This window comes from Suricata suricatta, chromosome 15 (assembly GCF_006229205.1).
Source record: "Suricata suricatta isolate VVHF042 chromosome 15, meerkat_22Aug2017_6uvM2_HiC, whole genome shotgun sequence".
NCBI classification, from domain to species: Eukaryota; Metazoa; Chordata; class Mammalia; order Carnivora; family Herpestidae; genus Suricata; species Suricata suricatta.
In genome coordinates this window covers 65,402,917-65,426,950 of record NC_043714.1, presented here as the reverse complement: position 1 = coordinate 65,426,950, position 24,034 = coordinate 65,402,917, and positions in this window count along the sequence as shown.

Here is a 24,034-nt window from a genome sequence, read left to right as displayed (position 1 = left end):
TCTCCTGTAGAAGATGTCCCCTTTCCTTGTCTCAGTCCACTTAATTTGGAAGGAGCTGATGCTACCTTTCCCCAGCTCACCACCCAGTTCCAGAGACAAGACATTACCCAGTCCTGGCTGGAAGCTATAAAGCACCTCGTACTCATAGTGATTGGTTTAGAGGTGGCCACAGAATGAAAGCCCGCTGATTCCGAGCCATTCATGGAATGTTTTCTAGAGTAATTAAGGAAAGGCAGATATTCCTTCTGCTGTGGTTGCTAAACTGATAAATTGCAAGCCTAGATGTTCTTGTGGTCATCACTGTCGAACCCTGAGAAACAAGCCCACAGAAATAAAACATATTTCTGCTCACATTGTGTGAGCATCTGTGACCAGCTAGGTCTGACTGTCCCTGGACTTTGGACTTGGATCAGTTTGAATTGGGCCATGCCTGACACCCTTATTTTAAGTCTCTATCTATTTGCATTGTAACTTCTCATTTGTCCTAGGACTACTCAATAGGGACATACAACTAAGTCGCTCTCTCTTCCAAGTGCCATGCCATCAGAGATCAAGGCAGTTATGCTATGTAAGCAGCATGTGCATGTGGAGTGATTAAAAGCAAAGGTTTTGGATTCAGAGAGACCCAGATTTGAAACCTGGCTCAGGCATTTGCCAGTTGTGTGGCCTAGAGGAAGATATTTAAACATGGTAAGCCTTATTTTTATCATCGTAAACTGGAAAGAAGGCAGTGCCTATTCTGCACAGCTCTTGAGAGATAAAGCTTGGGATTTGCTCGGCAATATGATTTCTGAATGGTAAACAGCCAAGGAGTTTGGTGGCATTTGAAGAAAAAGGTTGCGGAATTGAAAACAATAGTTGAATTTTATGGTTAACGATCTAATGGTGTAAGTATTTGCCTGGCAGAGAGCAAGAACTCCATAAAGGTAGCCACAATCATCATATCTTTGCCCTGAGCCTTCTCTAGGGTGAAACTCTCTAGCATTTCTAGGCATCCACTGTTTATCTTTTTCCAATATAGCCTCCCTAAAGCCATACAATGAGGTAAGATATTTGAAATGATGAGTGGCAGTCGGAACTAATAACGGTTGTATGATGCCTAAATGGCAACATGGCACGATTTGGGGTTCCCAGTCCTATCATTTACTGCTTTTATCTGAGCATAGTCCAGGTTAAAAATATATCTACTTGAAACCTTGCCTGGCAGGCATAGAAGTAGCTTATTCCATGGAGAAAGTCGTCTTCGTTTTTCTTAAAGCAGAGATCGTTACTAGGTATGCAATCTCAGTGAGCGGACCGGTTTGATTCTGCAGAGTTGCTGATCTTCATGACTCCTCTCTAACTGTAGGGCACACTTGGAAAGCTAGCTGCATACTGTGATGGCTGAGATCCCTGAAAAACAGAGGCTCCGGAAAGTTACACGGCTTGGCCCAAATCACAGAGTGACCCCACGGAGTGACGAGGCTTAGGGGCTGAGATAGTGGATGGAAAGCAATTTCATGCTCTGTGGCACCTCCTGGGCCAGGGAGTACGCTCAGAGACACTGCCATCCCCTCTTAACCATACCTCTCATTCTTAAACCACTGGGAAAAGGTTGCTTGCAAATTCTTCCAAGATTAGACACTCATAGTCAGGGATTTCCTATTGTCCTATCTGTGCTGGAGTTTCCTGAGAAACACTCTGAGATGGAGATTTGTGTGCAGGAACTGGGAAGTGTCCTCAGGATCAACATTTGTAGGAGATTTTGGGAAGCAGGCTAGTAGAGGGAGAAACTGACCTGCAATGTGCATTCAGTGGAAGCCTCAGCCAATCCCAGAGAGCCTTGGAACTGGGGTGGGCTTGCAGATCTTTCCTGAATTAAAGCGAAGAGGCTTTGCCTTTGTACCTTTGCATCCACCAGGTATGGATCAGGAGGACTCAAGAGAGGGTATGAAAATATTCATCAAAAGGGCCAACTAGCTGCCTTCAATGATGGCAATTCCTATCAGCACCTAACATCCTCTGCACCTGGGAACAGGAGGGCCTCGGTCCTGGGCAACATACTGTAGCATCCACAGCAACTTGTTCAAGGACATTTAAAAGCGCCTTTGGCGTTTGGCTTGATGTGAACCAAAAAAAAAAAAAAAAAATCTGGAAACACAAAACAAGTGTTCTGCCTTGAAAGTAAGGGAAAGGGAAACCGCGTGATGATATAGAACTGGTTTGGGATTCAGACTTCCTTCTGAATACCTTCCTCTGGGTGTGGTCTGGGCACAATCCCCCTAAATCACATTGTCTCTCAGCACACCAGCTTCTTTGTTATTCATAAAACGATGATATTGGTAATGTATCAGTCACGGCATATTTGGAATGACATGATAAGTCACCCAAAGTACCAAGAAGTGACTGGCATACTGAAAGCACCTCATAACCAGCAGTCTCCTTCCCTTCAAGACACTGAAGGGTTTGTCTGCGTGTCATTCTTTATCCAAGCCTTGTGGAGAAGAATGTCCCACAAAGTTTGAAGAGTTCACAGCAGGAGAGTACAAGCAAAAAGTGGGGAGAAGGTTCTGAGACGCAAGCAAACACAGAGTGTGTTCGGAGCCCTGAAAACAGTCTGAGGAATCAGGGAGGGCTTCCTGGAGGAAGAAGAATCTGACCTGTATTCTGAATCATAAAGAGGGTGAAAGTGATGATGGGACAGTGAGGATGAGAATTCAGGGAAGAGGCTCTCAGGTCCAAAAGCGCAGAGGCAACTGAGATTCTGGCACATTTGAACACTGAAGGTGTCACGGTACATTTGGAGCATAATCTGGGAGGGAGGTGGGCAACCGAAAGGGAAAGCTGCATTTCAATACACTTGGTAATGGCACCTCCTCATTCATCACTGTGGCTTGGGTGTCACTTGTTTCAAATTCACAAAGACGTATTAAAGGAAGGAGGTAGCTAGGAGTTCATGGCTGTGTTTCAATAAAGTCTCTCTAGAACTGAACGCCACGGGGATGCGGCCCGTTGGCTCCATCTTGTTAACAGCTCTGTATTTCAGGCTTTCTGGTCTAGCTGGTTAGGCCAATTTTGATAAGTAGCCATGTTTCCTTCGGATGATTGGAGACATTATCTTCTCAAACTGTGTAGTCAAATGTAACGAGGCATCAAACAGTGTTGGTGCGGGCACTGCCAGCCCAGGATGTTCACAATGCCCTTCGTAGGAGTAGCTGTGGGCAGTGAGGTGGGTCTCCCCCTAAAGGCTACTCTCGGAGGCCAGTCCCCATCCTGCACTCACCCAGTTCTGAGCTGGGGGGCGGGAGCAAAGAGCCCCATGGCCTGTCTAGGACATGATTTCCACTGTAAACGTTGTTTGTATTCTCTGTGAAAGAGTACTTTATGCTCTGAACTTTATGAAAGTTGGGGGAAAAAATCCATTTGCAGATGAAATTTTTCAAGTCTGGACTCAGCCCAAGTAGGATTTAAAAAAATTGGCAGGCGAAAGTAAAATATTCCAGGAGGCTTTTAGAAATGTATAGTGTTAACCAAAAAATAATTAAAACTTATAGGGTGCCTGGTGTAGACTTCAATGGGGGTGGCAGGCTTTCTTATACACAGGCCTTGTCCAGATCCACGACCACACTTCTTGAAATATCATGATAGGCATACACAGGACTTCATGCCTTCAAAGCTCCTTTCCATTAGTAACTTGATTTTTATCATATTATCACTGTGAGGTAAGCAAGGCCAACAGATGAAGAAACTGAGGCACAGGCAGGTAAAGTTACTTGCCTAATACTGTTTATGGCTAATATTTTGTGGGAAGAGTACAGTCTTCAGAGAAAGACACATCGGGGTCCATAGATGGTGCTAGACTAGCTGGCATCAAAGCCTTGATTACTTATAAACTCTGAACTTTGACGTAATGTAAAATGGGAGAGTAATATTACACAGAGTGATGTAAAAAATGAAATGGTGGTGGAAACATTCCTTGTAAATTATAGTATCACTTAAGTGTTAAGTGATATTTAATGCAATTCAAAATCTAGTTAGGGATGTAAATGGGAATTCAACCCATGTCCCCTAAATCCTGGGTCAGCATTTCTATTTCCAAAGGACAATTATGGTTAATTTCCAATTGCCATCACCAGTTTATCTCAGAACTATTTGGTTTAAGACTATTTACAAGTTTTAAATAAATTGTAGGATCCGTTTCAGGTTTCTTTCTTAACTCCCCCATCACTTTTGCCCCTCGTCAAGTGGGGTTGAACATGATTCATGTGGAATGTGCTGTTTTCCATTCGCACTAATTCACTCTGCTTCCTAAAGAATGGCCTGTTGCATAATTTTGAGTGACATTGTGAAAGGCTCATGAACTGTATTGCTATTGGAGAATACATCTATAGAAAGACATCACCCAAGTCCCCAAGCACTCTGTGTTCTCAAAGACATCAAAAGCAAGGCACACCTGCTACTCTAAACATCTGCCAAATCATGTCTGCTTTTAAAACTATAACAAAACGAAACCAACCAACCCCCCCAAACACAAAATCAAAACAGTGACCAACCATGCACAGAAGTTCCCCAAATGTACCCTGTCAAGGAACTGAGCACATAAACATGAGGAACTTCCTATAAATAGATGCTAGCTCTGTCTCATTGCCTGTCTTTGATACACAGATTTTAAACATAATAGTGATATGTATGTCCCTGTTTCCATTTCCTAGCTTCTCAAGTAGACTGTGAAGCCTGAGACGGTTCTCTCACTAATTCTTGTACCCCCACGGCATTCGGGTGGGGTTGAGGAACACGTACTAAGCTCGTATTCAGTGCCAGGTGCCGATACCAAATTCATCACATTGATAAACTCATTCATTCTTTGAAATTATCCTTAAGTGGGAGGTATAAGCCCCATCCCCACTGACAGGTAGAGAAGCAGGCTGGAGATGGGTAAAGTAACTTGCTCAGGGTCACGTGTTTAGTAAATGGTAGAGCAACAAGTCATGCTTGAATCTGTCTCTTATGACACCTCTTTGTCTTTTACCTATGTCGTGGCTAATAAATCGTAAGTGCTTATGGACACAGTGTAAGCTGTCATATTACCATGCTTGAAGTGATGCTTCTATAAGATGCAGCATCATGGGTGGAAATAGACCTCAAGATAGAATCCTATAAGGGCTGATTCATAGCTATCATAGCTTAGATCTTGATTAAATCACTGTATACCATCCACCCATACAGAGGCAAAAGGCATGCCTTATCACTGTAAATTATAACTATCATAAGGGCTTTAAATAAATTCATTTGTTTAAGCCTCAAAACAACCCTTAGAGATCGGCATCCCTGTTACCTCTGCTTATTTTATACCTTAGTACAACGAGGCCTGGAAAGTTTGCCGAAGCAGAACTGAGATTCAACCTAGGCAGCTCTGGTTCCTTTAAGCCTATGGTTCTCAAACTTGACTGTACTTAGAATAACCTGGAAATTTTCTGTACTCTGGGAAGCCCACACCTCACCCCCAGAGATTCAACTGATGAGGTCCTGGCACTTGTATCTTTATACGCCGTCCATGTGATCCCACTGCACAGACAGGGCTGGGAGGCCTGCACTGGACTAGACCACCTCTGAATCTTACTGCACAGAAACCTTGCCCTCTGAGAAGCTGGAACTGAGTGCATGTACATTAATACACCCACCCTTCTCAGTGACGTCTGCCCACCAGGCTGTCTGAATGTTTTTAAATATTTATTTATTTATTTTGAAAGAGAGAGAGGGAGGGAGAGAAACAGCCCAAGTGGGGGAGGGGCAGAGCAAGAGAGAGAGAGAAAGAGAGAGAGAGAGAGAGAGGAGAGAGAAACTCTCAAGCAGACTCCTCACTGTCTGCACAACGCTGGAAGTGAGACTCCACCTCACAAACTGCGAGATCATGACCTGAGCCGAAACCAAGAATCTCACGCTTAACCGACTGAGCCACCCAGGTGCCCCAGACTGTCTGAAATTTTACTATGAATTGCGTTAAGACAACAGGTTTAGAGTAATTGAACCCACCACTTGACATGAGAACTGTATGTGGTTTTGGTGCTGGGCACCTGGCTCGGGACTTTGTAGAGCTCATTTCAGTGAATCTGCAGAAGAGCCCAGCTAGGTAGGTATTATCGCTATGCGTCAGGTATGTCCAACAGATTTCCTCGTGTTTCCTTGTAGTCTGGTTGATTGGCAGAGCTCGAAATCTTACAAGCTTATTTTCAGCTTTTCTCTTTGTAAAAAATAAAAGAAAAAAAAAGTTCTAATGTGTAGTGCAAATTAAAAACAAAACCCTCTTATAGAAAAGCGAATCCACACTTCTTCCAGCATCATTAAGTGCCCTTCTCCTGTCGCAGTTCCCTCAGCTTTAAGGGCACAAGGAATAATTGTTAATTTCTTTGTGCCAAACGTTATGTGCTTGAGGACTGCTTGTGAAAGAACCTAACAGTCCCAATTTGGGTGGCCTCTGTGTTTCTAATCTTTTTGTAATCAATATTAATTAGGATTAAAGACCTATTTTTAGCTGTATCCCAGGGTCACCCAGTCTTCAAGTCCAAGTGGTAGGATTTATGATACCAGAGCTTTATTTATCTTTGTACATTATTTAATTTCCTTTGATTCTTTACTGTGGAGGTATAAGGTTACCTTTCTGCCATCTTTCTTGGTAACTTCCTGATCTCTGTAAGAGGAAGTGGCAGATTAGAATTTCAACCACAAAGGTGAAAGAATTTGTACAATGGGCTCTGAAGTTTCCTTAACATCAAATGTTTTATACTGTAGCACATTTTAGATGATTGCACTGGATACTTCCATCTTAACTCATACAGTTTATTGGATACTTAGTTTAATAGATTGTATTGAAAATAACAGGGCAGATTCTGGAAACATGCATATCTGACTTTTCCTGTGGTGGGAGAAATTGACACTGGCCAATTATAGGTGTATTAATTTGTTGACTTAATTATATTGAATTATATGGAGTGTGGTTCAGTACCATTCAAGATAGGAAATAAATGTGTTTGCTGCCCTTTCCTCAACACTGAGGAATCATTAAGATAACACTCTAATAGCCTGGGTGTGTGAGAGTCAGAAAAACATCATTATATAAATAGCTAATGCTACTGATACTGGCCATTTATCATACTAATACCTAAAGTGGCTTTGAGAAGACCGAATGATAATTTGTATAGTCAAACCAGATTTTTTTAAAGTCATATTATACAGGTAGTTGATGGAAGTGTGAGTTCAGCTTTTAGAAACTGTGTATAAGGCACTAGTATGTTTAAACTGCAAGGGACTCAGATGATTTGGACCAACTTCTCTTAGTTACAGATGAGGAAACTGACATGTACCAAGCTTAAATGACGTGTCCAGGCTCACACAAGATTAGCAGGTGACAGAACAGCCTGACTAATTTGCATCGAGCTGCAATGCCTCCCTGACTCTTTCCCCACATTAGCTTCTTACAATGATCTCTCACCTCAAGTAACAGTAAAGATTCAAGCAAGGTAGGAGACCCAGAGCCATGCCTTGCTGGTGTTTTTTACACCTGAAAGGAGGCTTAGCTGATACTTGATTATTCCTTCTTCAATAAGGAAAGCCACAGACAAGAACCTGTCTAGTAATCTGCCATTGTTTTATAATTTCCTCATATATAAACTTTCCTTTTTGTTGATCCCAAATGATCATGTAATGATATGCTAGTGTTGTGTAACCCTAATGTTCCCAACTGTCAGCCATCCAACATTACCCAATTTTCTTTTCTTGATTTTAAATAAATTTGGGAACTATCTGACAATGTTTCAAGCCTATGTTAGTACACTTACTTCCAGTTCATTGTGGGAGATCCACTCTAGTTTTTAGGTCTCCAGGCTTTAGTAAAGAGATAGTTTATTTCCTCAGTCACAAAAAATTTTAGCCATGAACTGTATGAGAGCTATCACACACAACATCAAGGCGTGAGGCGGGCATCTTTGGAATGTGTTGATTTGAACATCTTACAAGCCTATGGCTTCTATGGTCTGATTTGTGATTTCCATGGATGCCTTGATTTTTTGATAAATACAGCTTGACAGAAGTCAAAATTATCTCTAGGTAAAATAAATTTGTTTATTGGGAATCAGACAGTAGTCAGTGCAATGGGGAAATTTACATTTTGATAGCATAAAATATGGATACTTTTAATACTGGCTCTAAATATAATGCTGGACAAATGGTAGACAAGTAAATAGTTGTCCATTGACTGAATACAGCATATCATAATGTGGATTTTCCTTCACTGTAATTTTAGTGCTAAGTATGTTATATTCATTTCATCTAACAACATATCATTCTAAGTAAAGTCAACCTTGCTAGATATCAGATGTTGGAAAGGAAACCCTTCTTTTTGCCCTTGATGTTCCCTTCTATGCCAAAGAAGTTACACCATGTTAACACTGCTGACCTCTGTCTTCCCCGCCCCCCCCCCATCTCTCATCTCTCTCGGGAGGAGCCCTTAATATGACTTGTGAGTTTGCAAGAAAAACCCGGACACAAACAACCCAGACACATGTACCTTCCCTTCCTTGTCCAGAAGTGGCTTGCTCACAGAGCACACACATTTGCCGCTATTTTTGGACATACAGGGACATTTATGCAACCATTTTGGCTGAAGCCTGGGATACCATAGCACTGTCTATGCCTGACAGATAACCCTGTCTGCTTCTGGGCTTTAGATGAAGAAACCCATTGCCTGATATAAGCCCATTTCCCAGAGTGGTGCTTTCTAAGTAAAGGTAATTAATACTTCCATCTTATGTTCATCTAGAGGCAGAAAGATATTATGGATGAGAATGTAGGCAACAGCCTCCAACAACTGAGATCCAAATCCCTACTCTGTTACCTGCCCAGCTAGAACAGTCAGGATTTGTGGGTTAATATACATAAAGTATTCAGAACAGTGCCTTCCCAAGGTAAGTGTTCTATGGAAGTTTGGTATTAATGATAACTTTTTGTTTGGTTGTTCCATTGGCTCAGAGCACAGACCTGGACAAAGGTATCTGTGCTGGTTTCCAACACTACCCGCACAACAGAGTTTTAGAGTAACTTGTAAACTCAGTGACTAGGCTTATCTTACCCCTAAACAGATCTCATCTGCAGAATTATCATTCCTATTTTAGAATGAATAATATCACTCTGAAATTCATAATGAGTGCAGACCTTCCATAAAGCTGCCTGAATCTGACTTCAGCTTACATTTCCAACCTTGTCTTCTAACAGTCTGTGCTTTGGGCCCAGTCTTACTCAGTTAGACTGAACTGCTCAAGGTTCCTGAGATGCAGCACGTGCTTTCCCAGCACGCTGGCTCCGCTCTTGCTCCTCTGAATGATCTCTCTCTTTTGTCTGCTTTTTAAACCAGACCTTGCTTCCACGGCCCGGCTCACAGCCTACTCCTTTGTCAAACCTCTTTTTATTCCTCCTGTGTCATGGATGCCTCTCTCCTCTGTGTTGTGAAAGCAAAAGAACATATCATTACTATCATAACTTGCTCACTCACACTTGCTGACAATTATGTGACCTGTGAGTTTCTAAGGGTCTGGACCTGGGACCATATCCTCTTCACTTCTGGACACTCATCCTACCCAGCCTGACTCAGTGGTACCCCTTATAAATGATTACTCAAATACTAATCCGTTGAGAGGTTGCCCAATGCTTTCTCCAAAATATTCATATTAATCATCTACCTCTTGCTACCTCAACCAGACTACCATTATCTTTTACCAGGTCTACTACCATAGCCACCTGAATCTGCCTTCTTCTGTGCTGTTCAGGTTAGTCCCCAAACAATCATCAGAAAAATGGAAAATCAAATTGTGTTACCTTTCTGCTTAATTAATGAACACCCATAGAGTGATACTGAAACCTAGATTTTGACCTTTCATGCCTTTCTGTCTTTCTCACCTAATCATGTACACCTCTTCCTGTCTCCTTGCTCTCTGTATCCTGGGCACACGTGTCCCCTTTCAGGTTCCCAAACCAACCAACATTTTCTGCACCTCAGCCTCCTGTACATTCTCTTCCCTCTGTCTGGAAGGCTCAAGCCTTTTGAATGGCTGGCCTTCGGTCTCAGCTTAGAACACCCCTCCTAAGGAAGATGCTCCTGACCCTGGGTCTAAACTGAGGACCCCTCCCCCCACCCCGCCCCCTGTCATGTGATTCCCTGTCTCATGTAAACCAATACCTCGTTATTCCCTTCACTGCACTCACAGTGATTGTTAATAACTTTAACCTATGTTTTCTGGTGCTCCCTACACGACTGGAAGCTCTGTGACGACAGGATCAAAGTCCATCTTGTTACGATTCACTTGTCATGGCCAGTCACAGAGCAAGAGAGAAATGACAGTGAATGACACTTCCTGAATGACCTTGGAAGCCTTAAAGATTCTTGGCCTAGGAATGGGAACCAGAGCTCACCTGGTAAACCCTTTGTTTTCCAAGTGAGAGAATCAAGATTCAGGACTTGCAATGAGCTCTCCCAAGGCTCTCCCCTACCCCCCACCCCAGTCCATGCCTGCCTGGCATCTCCTGTGTTTGGGGTATTCTTCATTATCAAGTTCTCTTGCCTGAGGCATCTGGAAACTATTCAATAACTACAGATCGTTAATGAAATAATCTGACAGGAAAACCAAAGGGTTCATGCATTTCACCCTTTCACTGAGAAATGAAAGCAAAGTGTAAGGAAATGCCATCTGACTAATATCTAACCAAGGCAAATCTTCCCTCTTAGTCACCCCTATCAAAAATGTCACCGTTCTACAGGCACAGTGGAGGCTGCCAAGGTCCATGGCAGCTCCCCAGACCTGTTCTGGACTACAGGGGGATCTGGGGTGCACCAAAGAGCAGAGTGCTTTAGTGTTTCTGGGGCAAACAGAAAAACTAGCACCTTAAGCAAACACCCACTTTCTTTTACTTCATCTGTGGTCTATTTGCTCATTTATTGTATTCATGTTCCTGTTTCTTTCTCCCTTTGGGTCTCAATTTTCTTGTTTCTACAATAGAATGCTTGATATTGGGGCTCTTCAGCCTTGATTTTCTATCATTTTGATTATGGAGTTCGTTCTCCTCCATCTTTAATGAGGACGTAGGAATTGCAGAGCGCTGTTCTTAGATCTACCATGTACAGGACACCAGGTGGTCACTTCAGCTCCTATCAGCCCACCATTAACATCTTCTGTCCTGAGCAAATAAATGTGAGGAGCCAGCGAATCCTGGAGCTAACACGTCCTGTTTTATGTGCCCTACGATTTCACTGTCTTTGCCAGACCGGTACATTCAGAGGGAGAGAAGGACATTCTCAAAGCTGATGGTGGGGCTTGTAACAGACAATGCAGGGTAGCCTGACTACCTGATCACAAGGAGCCTTTCCAAGACTGCCAACATCACCTACCAAATGCCAAGTGACTGGGGCACTTGTTATTTAATCTACACAAATATGTACTAAGCAACTCTTAGGTGATATGCATTGTGCTAGGTACTGAGGAATCAGAAATAATTTGAAAATGATTCCTCCTTCTAGAAATACTGAGTCTAAAGGGGAGGTAGGCAGGCCAGCTATTATCATGCAGTCCAACATATGCAAAAGTAAGGCAGCTTCCTCTTGGCTCCATCACGGGAAAGGGTGTCACGAGCTTCATCTGGGGCCTTTACGATGGGCTTCTTAGCACAGCATATTTGAACTAGCTCAAGTTTACTTGGTAGATAGAGAGGAAATCCACACCACCCGGAGAGGTAGTAGTGCACAAAAGTATTGAGTTTGGGGTTGGGATCTTTTAGAAATGGTGAGGAATGTGGGATGATTTTGTGGTGACATCAGGGAAGGGATAAGATGAAGAAGGGGAGAGTTAGGATGAGGCTGGAGGAACAGGATGGGGTTGGGTTGAGAAGGGTTTGATGTACTAGGTTAATGGATTTGAACTCCATTCTACAGAGGAAAGTGGAGACCTGGACTAATGTGGTGTATGTGTGTGTGTGTGTGTGCATGCGTGTGCATGCATACATGACATAATCTGGTTTGGGTGTTTAGGAAGAGAATGGCGGCATGGGAAGGATGGAGAAGATAAATTAGGCACAAGAGAATACAGCTTCTGGGGAGCAGTGAACATTCTGGTACCTACACTGATGACTAAGTGGGGAGGCAAGCTTTGGAAAAGTGTTTTGGAGCTGATCACTGAGTACAGGTTAGGTATTTATACCTAAGGAGTTTATGTCAAAAGATACAGGTAGGACCGCTGCTCAATGCTTTTGTCCTGTGGTTTGTATGGCAGTTATTAATGGCACACATACTGGGAGCCCTACATGGCACTGAGTTCTGTGGACTGAAATAATCTACGCTGAAGACAGGACTTTTCTACAGGAGGCAAAGTTTCCCAGCTCCTGGCTATGCTTATGGCTAAAGTCACGTCACGCCTCAAGGGGTGCATGGTTGACATTCTCCGACCAGGCAGCTTCGACAAACGTCTGGCCTCTCAGACCCTCCATTAGCCACCCACACAGAAAAGCGAACCTCTCAAGTCGGGCTCCATCACCGTTGGGAGAAAAGCTCAACTGCATTCTCAAGCAGCAGGCTCAATACAACTGTGCCCCTGACTGTATCAGGGACAAGAGGACCAGTGTGAAATCCGGACTTTTGGAGGAAAGAATGCATACATTTAAGATGAATAAACAGAATTCTTCTATCTCCTTCCCACTGGCAACGCATCTGAAGGCCTTGACTCAGCATTAGTGGGCCTTTAATGCTCAAGCCTGCCCAGCCCTCTCGGGGCGGTGATTGATTTCATTGTTGGCTGTTTTCAGGACATGAATGTGGGATCTTTGGAGTGCCTAATTCTTTGCAAGTTCCATTGGAGGGTGGAAGAGCCAGAACAAGCCTTAACCAGCAGACGGCCCAGTGACTCAGGAGCTTAAGCATCTAACTAATTAGCAAAGAAGAATGTGGCAAAGATTTGCAGTTAATAAGAATGAAAGAAGAATCGCTGGGGCCTGAATTATGCAAGCTTCTATTTCCTTTTGGAACCTTATCGGAACTTGAGGAGAAGAAAGGCTACCTTTTACCTTTGAGGAATTTTCAGAGTAATTTTTTTTTTAATTGGTGACTGACAAAGGGAACAATTTCAACACCTCAGAAAAGTGCCTCATCATTTCCTCTTGTGAAATCTGAGTGCTTTTGAATGAATTCATGTCAGGAATGTGGATCCCAATCCATGAGGGTCATTTTTAACCGAAAGCTGCTATCAAATGTTAATGCTGGTTAGAAAGAGCAAAACACTTGTCTTTCCCGAGACAAGGATCTGTATTTATCCTTCGAAGGCAAAAAAAAAAAAAAAAAAAAAAAATGTAATAAATGAGAGCAGAGTCTTTTTTCAAATATGTTAAAATCCCAGCCCAACCTCTTCCTAGTTACAGGACTGTCCTCTCTGAGCCTCAGTTTTCTCATCTCTCAAATGGGACTAATTATATCTACCTTCCAGGGGAGTTCTAAGCATTGAATAACAACCTGTGAAAAATTTATTTAACCTGGTTTCAGGCACACAATATTCATTTAATGCTATCGTTGTTATTATTAGCAAAAAATAAAAGAGAGAAAATGCACACTTACATTGTTTGTTCACATTTGTAGTGGTTTCAATTCAGGTTGTACGTGAGATTTCTCCAAGTAAAGGGGAAATTTTGGCTTCTACTTTTATTAAAGAAAAATGCTGAGTAAAAAAATGTTACCTTTATGAATGATGCTTTCTAGGTGAAAGAAAGATAGGATTTTAATACTTTATTTTTTGACCTTTTTTATTTAGTTTTTGTTTATTTTTTCCTGCCTCATTTCAAAAAAGAGTTTCAAAGTAGGCTATAAACCTATAAAGATAAACTAAATTATGATTAACTTTTCTTACCTAAAATTTGTTTTCACTTATAATCTTACCAACATTTTAACAAGTTGTAGGATTCCACAATTGACAATTAGGAGTTGCTAATATGCATCCATTGAATTTAACTGAAATGAGCAGAAAGAAAAAAAATTTTGATAAATGTTTCTCTTTGAGAACTCTTTTCTTTTTTGTCAACATATATTTCTTAAGTTTGACCATAATATGGATTTCAACTCAGAAATAGTGAGATCTCTTTTTACTACTTAATGCTCTTTTTAATCCACTTTAATATTAATTTTGACACTTTAATTACTTGGAAAAGCTATGAAATTCACACAGTTCAATACTGGAAAGCTACGTAAAGCATCAGTGGAAGTTTCTCTCCTATTCTTGTTTTGCAGCCACTCACTTCTTCTACCCGGAGGCGTCCTATGCTCCAAATTTCCAGTTTATTTAAAAAAATTTTTTTTAGTGTTTATTTACTTTTGAGAGAGAGAGAGAGAGAGAGAGAGCAAGCAGAGGAGGGGCAGAGAGAGAAGGAGACACAGAATCTGAAGCAGGCTCCAGGCTCTGAGCTGTCAGCACAGAGCCTGATGCAGGGCTCAAGCTCACGAACTGCGAGATCATGACCTGAGCTGAAGTCAGCTACTTAACCACTGAACCACCCAGGCCCCCCATCAATTTCCAGTTTCGATCCACTGTTGAAGTTTGTGAAAGGAGACCAGGTCAAGATCAGCATGTGGAACAATGACCACTGCTTGCCTCTAAGACTAGAGATGTGGGGGTTCAACATGGATTCTTCTCCTTTGTAGCTTCAGGTCTTTGGGCAAGGAGCTTACCATCTCCAAGATCCAGTTCCTAACTCTGTAAGTGAATAAATTCTTTGCCGGGAGGTTATGGGATTTAAAAAAGAGGATATATGTGACACTGGTACACTGTGAGTGCTCAGGAAAGACCACATTCTTTCATCCTCTGTGTATTTCCATCTTTGGATCTAAAGCTTCTTGGACGGCTATGTGCTTTAATGACTTGAATGCATATTTAAAACTTTCAGACTTGTCATTTGAAAGATGAGGGAAATACTGAGGCATTTATTCATCTTTCCATTTCTTGGGTTGCTGCATGAACGTTGATGCATTTATGCATGAAAGATCCGTGGACCTTCCTCACTGCCATGGGCTTCCTTCCCCCTCTAACTGCATCTTTCTTATTCTTACTCACCCAATTCCCATGCCATTGACTTAAGAAAAACCCTTCTCTTGCCAAATGGAGCAGAAATTAGATTTCCTTTAGTTCAAGCCCACCTTTCTCCTACAAATGTAACGGACTCTACAGTGCAGTGGTTATGTGTGTTAGTTTTGGAGGCACACAGATGTTGGTTGGAATCTGGATTTTGTCACTTTCTAGCTAACTAATTTCAGGCATCTAAGTTAACTTACCTAAGCCTCAGTTTTCTCACTGGAAAATTAAGCTAGAACTACCTCCACCACTGGGATATTTGAGGATAAAAGGAAAAATATAATAAAAGCACCTGATAGGTAGCAAGTGACCAATAAACTGCGGCTTTTGTAATTATTATTCTGAGACCTAGGAGAGGCCTAGATACTTTCCAAATGTTCTGCCCTGTCTGGCCAGCAAAAATGGAGGCTTATGGATATGCAAAGAAGCTAGTGTTTTATAATGGTGGTTAATGATGCATGGTACTTCCAGTTTCCATTTGCATTTTGTTTCACATGATTGTCCTAAATGCAACACTGAATAAGTGTTGACTGTTTGCAATCATGAGAATAAGGCTAGAACTAAGCATAGTGGACTTGTCCCTGTGTTGAAATGTACATCAAATCAGCTTGCAAATTTAACATCCTGATTGTACTATGGTTGTTTTTTTCCTTTCATTCCTTTCTTGCTTCCTTCCTTTCCTTCCTTCCTTTTTTCCTCCCCCCTCCCCCTCTTTTCCTCCTTTACTTCTTCCCCTCGCTCCCTTCTCCCCTCCCACCTTCCTTCCTATCATTTCCCTTTCTTACTCCTTCCCTTTGATCCTTTCACAATGCTATGTCTATTGCAGAGAAAACTGGTTCTGCTTTCAAAGAAGACACAAGGGAATAAAAATTATAATTTATTAGATGGCATTCACACCCCGGGCCTGGTACTAGACACATTTTCTACATGTTCTCATTTAGTCTTCACGGCGGCCCTGGAGGTATTAGTTGCCCAGAAAGAGTAACCAAGTTGTCCAAAGTCACACAATTAACCAGCAATCTGGGATTTGAAAATAAGACTATCTGATTCCACATGTAATTGGTAGATGTGGGGATTGTGTGTGTGTGTGTGTGTGTGTGTGTGTGTATTGAAAATATCAAATATCTCACAAGTTCCCTGAAGACACTATATTCACTCTTTGGCAGACTAATGGTGTCTCTTGTCCCAAACTCCATCTTCCTCTCAGTTTTTGCACCTGTAGAAAGTAAGTTTTGGGGTCCACAAGACTTCACTGCTCTTTTCCTTGCTCTGAGGTTGGGTGATAATCTTCGTATCTTTCCCCTGGGGTTTCTACTCTTGTTATCGGCTCGCTCCTGATGTGTGCTTGCCTCATCACCAAACATGATACCTGACAGCAAGCCTAGCAGCCAGCACGTGTTGGCTTAATGGATGAATTAATAAATAAATGGGAGAGTGAAGGAGAGTTGTCGACATTAAGTCATTTATGTGTTGAACTTTGTCTTGTTCTTCCGAATTTCTGATACTGGCTTCTAGCAGAAGCTCAAAACCCCTCTTTGTTCTTCCGATGCTCTAAGTTGCCTCTCCATAAACATGCACAAAGATGGAATGAAGAAGGCTAATCTGGGCAGTCAGTTTCAGGATGCTAATGGAGTGGTCTTAGAGAAGTGGAGACATGGGGATCGGATTAGAGTGTTTTTGGGTAGCGGTGGATAGGACCTCTATTTCTAAAAATAGAAAAGTCCAAAATCCATGAAAAATAGAGATTAGGGTTTTGGTCCACTTTAATTTGAGGTTATTGGCAATACTCTGTCCAGGAACAAAAGGAATTTTCTGTGTAGTCTTGTCTGATTCATTGGAGTTTCACATGGGGGTTTGGGGCTAGCAACCCAGCTAATATTTATGACTTTTCCTTGCTTTCAGAGATATAATGGGAAGAGGTGGTCATGGGCAATGGTGAGATTCAGATATTTACAAATTCCTGGCCAAATATCATATCTTTCCACACCAGTCTCACCCACACCCTCAAAAGTGACTTGTTCCTTCAGTGCTATTTCTGTGTTCTATTTGATTGTTTGAAAGCCAGGAGGCAATCATATTCCCCATGCTGACATCTTCATCTCATTTCTGCTGAGATAGTGTTAAGATTTAATCTGTGGGATTCTGGGGAGGAGAAGCTAAGGCATTAATCTCATTGAACTGGATGATTTGGGTCTCAAGGTGATTTATTAATAAGAGTTACTCATTTTGACACCTATTTTGGGGGAACCTTCTTGGACTTTGCTCCTTCTTCACTGCACCTTTTCCCCTCAACAGGTACCGAGCTTTGAGGAAACATACTAATAGAGAAATCAATTAGTTCTCTTAGTGTTCTCACAGCGTGATTCCTGGGAATTGCTGATTCACTAAATTAATCTTGGTCAGGTGTATATTTAGCACTTAACCCATAAACTCCCTCAAACTCCTTTGGGTTTAAGATCCCATTGGCAAGAAATACATGCAGATAAAAGCAGAGTGAGTTTTCAGAGAAGGCTGTGGATCTGCTCTCTTGGGGTACATGGAAAAGTCCTTAATTGCAGTCCTGATCTATCATTTACATAGTAGATTTTCTATCATCATTTGCCTGGCTCACATTGGTGATATTAGTCTCTCATCTCTGAATGACTGAACATGTCTAATTCCCATATTAATCATATTACCTGGATGAGCAAAAGTAGCTCTAGACTGATTTATGCATTTTAGCCACCAAGGAACAAAACCCAATCCACATGACGCGTAACCTATTCTGAGAGCAGCTATAGGCCATAGGCATCGGTGTTCTTGCAGACTATGAGATATTTTATGTTCTGATAAGGGATAAAAATTCCTGTCTCAAATGGCTTCCCATCATACTGAGATCTTGCAACAATAACATTACTGATTCAGACATTAATCTTAAGTATCCAGGGAGCCCTAAAACATTGTTACCCACCAGCAAGGACCATGGTAATTGCCACGTAAATCCCCTCCATAATCTGGCTATTATTATGACCAGCCGGCCAAGGTTCGGCCTTAAATCATCCTGGTTGAACAGAGCCTTGTAGAAACACCATCATCTACACATATCTCTGCTTCTTTTCATTAACCTGTTATCCTCTTTACAAATGGGGTTTTTCACCTACTCCCTTCCTCCAGATTAGTAATGCCCTGTTAAGTAAACAAACATGAGATTTCAAAGGGAAACTGGAGCAATAATCATTACCAGCTGCCATGTTAAGCATTGCGGAAATGCTAATGATTCGTAGAGAAAAATCCACGCTGCCCTTTGAAGGCACTCAGGCCTTCAGACCTGGATAAATGTATAACTTCCAGGCCAGGTTCCATTCTGTTTCAACAATAATTTCTGAACCTTGGGAAAGTTGCTGAGAAATGAACTTTGGTTTTCTCCACAATCCATCTGGAGCATTCTGTGATGACACTGACTTTGAAGTTAGGCTGACCTGGCCAACCCTACCGCTCACCAGCTTGGGTAAGTTATTCATTTCTTTGTCCATTCATTCAGTCCACAAATAGTTTGTGCTGTATGCTTGCTAGGCACTGCCTGTACCAATGCCCCTCCCCCCTCCAAACCCAAACCACTCAGAGAGACAATGGAAACAATGGGAGCTCAGAAAAAGTTAACCAGACTAGGAAGGTCAAGGAGGGCTTCTCAGAGGAAACACTCTCTAAGATAAGACATGGAGGCTGAGGAGGATCAGCCCCAGTGTTTTCATCTGTGAAATGGGCATGATGTACCTACCCTGAAAGTAGTTACGACGTTAAATGAGATGATGGTCCTCAAATGAACAACTGCAATGGACTCAGATTTGGCATCTGATAATCTTACCAGTGTTTTTATCTGGTTATAACTGTTCTATTTTTCATTGTACACAATTTGGAAATGGCATAGAAATATTAAAAAAGGAAGAAAATAGGGGTACCTGGGTGGCTCAGGAGGTTAAACATCTAACTCTTGATCTCAGTTCAGGTCTTGATCTCAGAGTCATGAGTTCAAACCCCGTGCTGGGCTCTGCAATGGATGTGAGGCCTATTTAAAAAAAAAAAAAGAAAGAAAGAAAGAAAAGAAAAGAAAAGCCACTTATATCTCACATTCTAAAATTGTTTAATTTTGTGGACATTTTAACATATTTCCTTTCAAACATTTTTCTTCCTTGGTATAGTCACATTTTGGTGTTATCCTTTTAATGCATTTTGGATCCTTATTATTTTATTTTAAAGTTAGCTGCATATCCTAAGTATTGTCCCACATTGTCACACAGTCACTGTAAACATTGTCTTCGATGGCTATGTATTACATCAAATGGATTTATTATAACTTAGTTAATAGTTCACCTATTTCAATTCATTTAGGCTGTTTTCAATTTGTAGCCATTATAAATTGAATTTTAGACTATTATAAATCATGCTTAAATGAACATCTTTGTGCATAAATCTTGGTGCCTATTTTTGATTATTTCCTTAGGCTACCTTCCCAGAAATAGCATGACTAGGTCATAGGCTATGAATATTTTTAAGGCTCTATAGTAATATTGCCAAATTGTCTTCCAAAGGGGTTATAACAATTTACATTCTGACTGGGAGTGAATAAGCTGGCCTATCTCCACATGCGCTCACCAGCTAAATTGAAGGTACCATTACTGTTATTATTACCATGTGCCATTTAGGTCCTCAGGGGCATAACAGGCTTTCAAAATTCAACTAGAGGTTTTTTTTGCCTCTAAATTTAAAAACAGTACCTGTACTTTATAACTACTAGGAAAACAGAGAAAAATAATCAAACAAACAAACAAAAGAAAACCACAGTATGAATAATCCTGCTAATCAGAGATAACCTCTCTCAAACCAATATTTTAAAGTTGTATTTCCAATGTAGATATGTGTCTTCATGAAACTGTTCTTCTGCACATCCTTAGCATTCTTTTTAAAATGTCATTTTAACCAATTGCCTATACAATCCTTTTTCTGATAGATCAATTTTATTTTTTCTCCCACCCATGGGGATGTTAGGAAGTAAACATCATTATCAAATTCTGTAGACTAGGGTTTCTTGACCTTGGCACACTTTGGACCAGATAATTCTTTGCCAATGGAGGGTGGTCCTGGGCACTATAGGATATTTAGCAAATCCCTGGCTTCTACCCACCAGATGCCAATAGTACCATCCCCCACACACCCAGACCTGTGGCAACGCGATACCTCCAGACATTGCCCAATGTCTCCTGGATGGCAAACCTACCCCATACTGATGCCGCTGGACTATATGACTCTACCCACCATCCTGTGCTTATGGAATGGGCACGATTACTCTGGATTTAAACAACCCCAGTGAGAGCACTTTTACAACCAGCTGACATGGCACATCCAAATTTTGGACAGTTCTGTCCCCAAAGTGCATCCTTACATGAATATGAGTCTTTGTGAACTGTCTAGTCACAATATTTATTTTTCATTATGTGTGTGTGTGTATATATATATATATGCAGAAATATTTTATCTTTTGTACAACTTTTGCCAACGTGAGAAGGCTAGTAACATTTCCAAATAAAACAACCACCTTATTTTTCCCCATTCCCTCGGACATCCTTTCTATCCCCTCCCAACATTTTCTTGGTCTTCTGAATGTGTCTCTCTTTTGGTGTTTTGCCCTCTTTTTGGTGTGGCATCAAATGTGAGCTGAGTAGAGCAGAACAGAGCAAACCAGATTTTTCCTGCCTCTAACTCAGTCCATAGACTATGAACCTTATGAAATTGCCTTTACTCAACCATTTTTGATCCACCCAAATGGAAATTTCATATTCTAAAATCTAATATATTTCAACGTATTCAAACATCAAATTCACCTTTCTAGAGACTATATCACATCAATGACTCATATTTCATTTATCATTGATCAGAGACTCTAAAATTGTTCACAAATTCCCCAGCTTGGCTTGTCTGATTAAGCTGAGAGTCAGCAGCCCCATTACTAATGATCACATGCCTTCTAGTAACTAGCTAGGAAATTAGAGAAATATAGAGAGATATAATAGGAAGGGACCAGAGAAGCTATTTGATTTCACATCCTCCTTTTATAGACTGAAACCAAGGCTCAGAGGTAAAATATTTGCCCACATTTCACAGCTACTGAACTCATAGTAAGATTTCATCTGGAAGCTTGATTCCCAGACTGCTGATGGTTCCAAGGACACCAAGGGAAACAATGGGATGGGTTAAGAAAAAATATATGTATATCCACCTGTTAATGTAGGTAGATGAATAGGGTCAAGGAAATAAGGACGGACGATCAGGCATAATCTACAAGAATGAGGTCTGCAAAGACAGAGAATTGACAAGGAGCTCAGGAAATTAGCTAATATGTTTTGATGACAGAGGCCAAAGACAATAAAATATGTTTGACTGGGTGAATCTGAATGGGAAAAGGAATAGATCAATCGGATATTGAGACTTCTAAGTGTCTGGGTCCTCCCTTTTGATACAGCCTCTTCAAATTAATCTCATTACTTGACCACAGGAATTTTGGACTGACAGCAGTTATTGCTTCTCTGGATCTCTGAGTCAATGAATCCTAGTCACATGAGCTCCTGTATTTCACCATCTCTCCTACTTCTTTCCTGGTCTTTCTCTAGCTGGTCAAGGATCTATTCCATTAGAAAGAGAAAACAGTTTCTAAAATGAGTATTTGATGAATTTAACCAAAAAGTTACCACCACCATCAGGTTTAGAAACAATAAAATAATTAGGAAAAAAAAATCCTCGCCATTTTGTTTCGAACTGGCTACGGCTTCCCAAACACCTATCAAGTTCAATAAGTGGACAATATAAATAAACAATGTGGCTATTTCGCAAGACACTTGCACACTTATCTCCCCTCGCTGCAGCCTTCTCCCTGTCAACTAGTAAACTTCGTGTGTGCTCTGTGACTCAGCCTACCTGCGACAGTAACTACATGGCCCCTTCTAGATATCAACAGGATGTTTGATTTAGGTTAGCCATGAATAAATACTGATATCACTAATCCTAAACATCACAAGTGAGATAAAAATAAATATTCTGACCTTGCGGTGCGTGAGTAATTGGACATGAATTACATTTGTCTTTTTGATAGTGATGCAGAGCAGAATGGCAGAGGGGAGGCACATCCTGTATTTATGTGCTTGCACCACAATAGGTAATTAAATGGAGCTGAATAGTTTAAGGTCAAACTGATGTTCTGCCCCTGATTTGCTGCTTTCAGGAACAAGGCGGAGATGGAAAGGGTAAACAGTGATGCCCTCCAATGGCGAGGACCTTTAGGAACATGGGTTTTGGAATCAGGGAGAAAAACTGCTCTCAAATTCCTGCCCTGTCTAGCCTGGTGCTTTCTCTGGGCACCGATGAGATGAAATACGAACATGTCGTATGGTAGGAGCCGCACACATGGTAGAAATTAATAGTATTGCTCCCCAATGGGGAAGTTAAATTTCTGGTTCCATTTCTTTAAGTAAATGGTTCCTAACCATTTAGAAGTGGTCACGCGCTTTTTTTTGAATATATGATAAAAACTGCGCCCACTTCCCAGGGGAAACACATACACAAGCACCCCTCCCCCTGTAAATGCCACATATGCACACACATGCACAAGCAATGTGTCACACACGCCCTCCATACATAACACCCCCCCACACACACATATACTGCACGGGCACACGCAGGCACGTACAATAACACACGTACTCTGCCACTTCACACATCACACACACCAAATGTGCACATACACTTGCACACACTCTTGTATAGCATTCCAGGAGGTTGTTAGATCTTCCTCAAGCTTATCCCATCCAGGATTCCCTGAAGCCTAGAAAAATAACTTGGTACAAGTTGTTTTGGAGGAGAAGAGCTTTAGATCCAATATCCTTTATCAAATGTGTCAATATTTCCTAGTCTCTTCCCATTTAAAAATCAAAGCAGAGAAAAGTCTGCAACCTTGCCCAATGTCAGGGCTGGGTCATGGGTGCATGTCCTGTGCAGACACACAGGACCCTGCACCGGTCATGGTCACTCATCCTGTGGGTTCCCAAGCAGACACTCAATCTCTCCCCACTTTCCAACCCCCCACCCTGCCTTCTCCAGCATACCCTCTCCTCTTACCCTGTATGTCCCTCCATTCCACTCATCCTCATTTCACATAGAAATGTTAGACATTTATTGTTCGATTCCCTAATCAGCTGCGTAAGAGGAGGGCTTTGATTTCTGCTGGGCACCACACCTACTACAGTGCCTGGCACACGGCCAGTCCTTTGGAAATCTGTGTGGAATGAATGAGGGAATTCAACCCAGCCACCTGGAGAAGAGAGCTCACTTAACACTTAACCAGTTAACTTAATCAAATACCATTCTCTTGTCCCTTATTAGCCCCACCCCATACACTAAGAAAATTCCGAATTCTCTGGGAGGCATTAGAAACCCATGACTCTCTTGAAATAATCTGTGCATTTGGAGGAAAACAGAAGGCACTTTTAATGAAAACAAGCTTGAGTTTTGCTGTCACACTAGATTACTAGGGTCATAGAGAAAAAAGAAAACTGTAACACTTCTTGAACCTACTCTGTGCCAGGAGATAGGTACTTACATGTAGTTTGCCTCATTTAATTTAATTATTCCTCAATATCCTCGTGTATGCTTTGTTATCTCCATCTTACAGAAAACTGAGGCTCAGTTTCCCTCACCGCAGCTTCCTCGGCCAACAAGAGGTGAATATATAAAGTAGCCATTGCGAAGTGATAACCATGGTTATTATTACTGTTACAATGTATCAACTTTGTAAGTGGGAAGCTCACATCCTCTTGGAAACAGAATAGCCTATTATCCATGTACGGGGATAGTCAGGTTTGGGAGCCAGTTTTCTTCCTCGC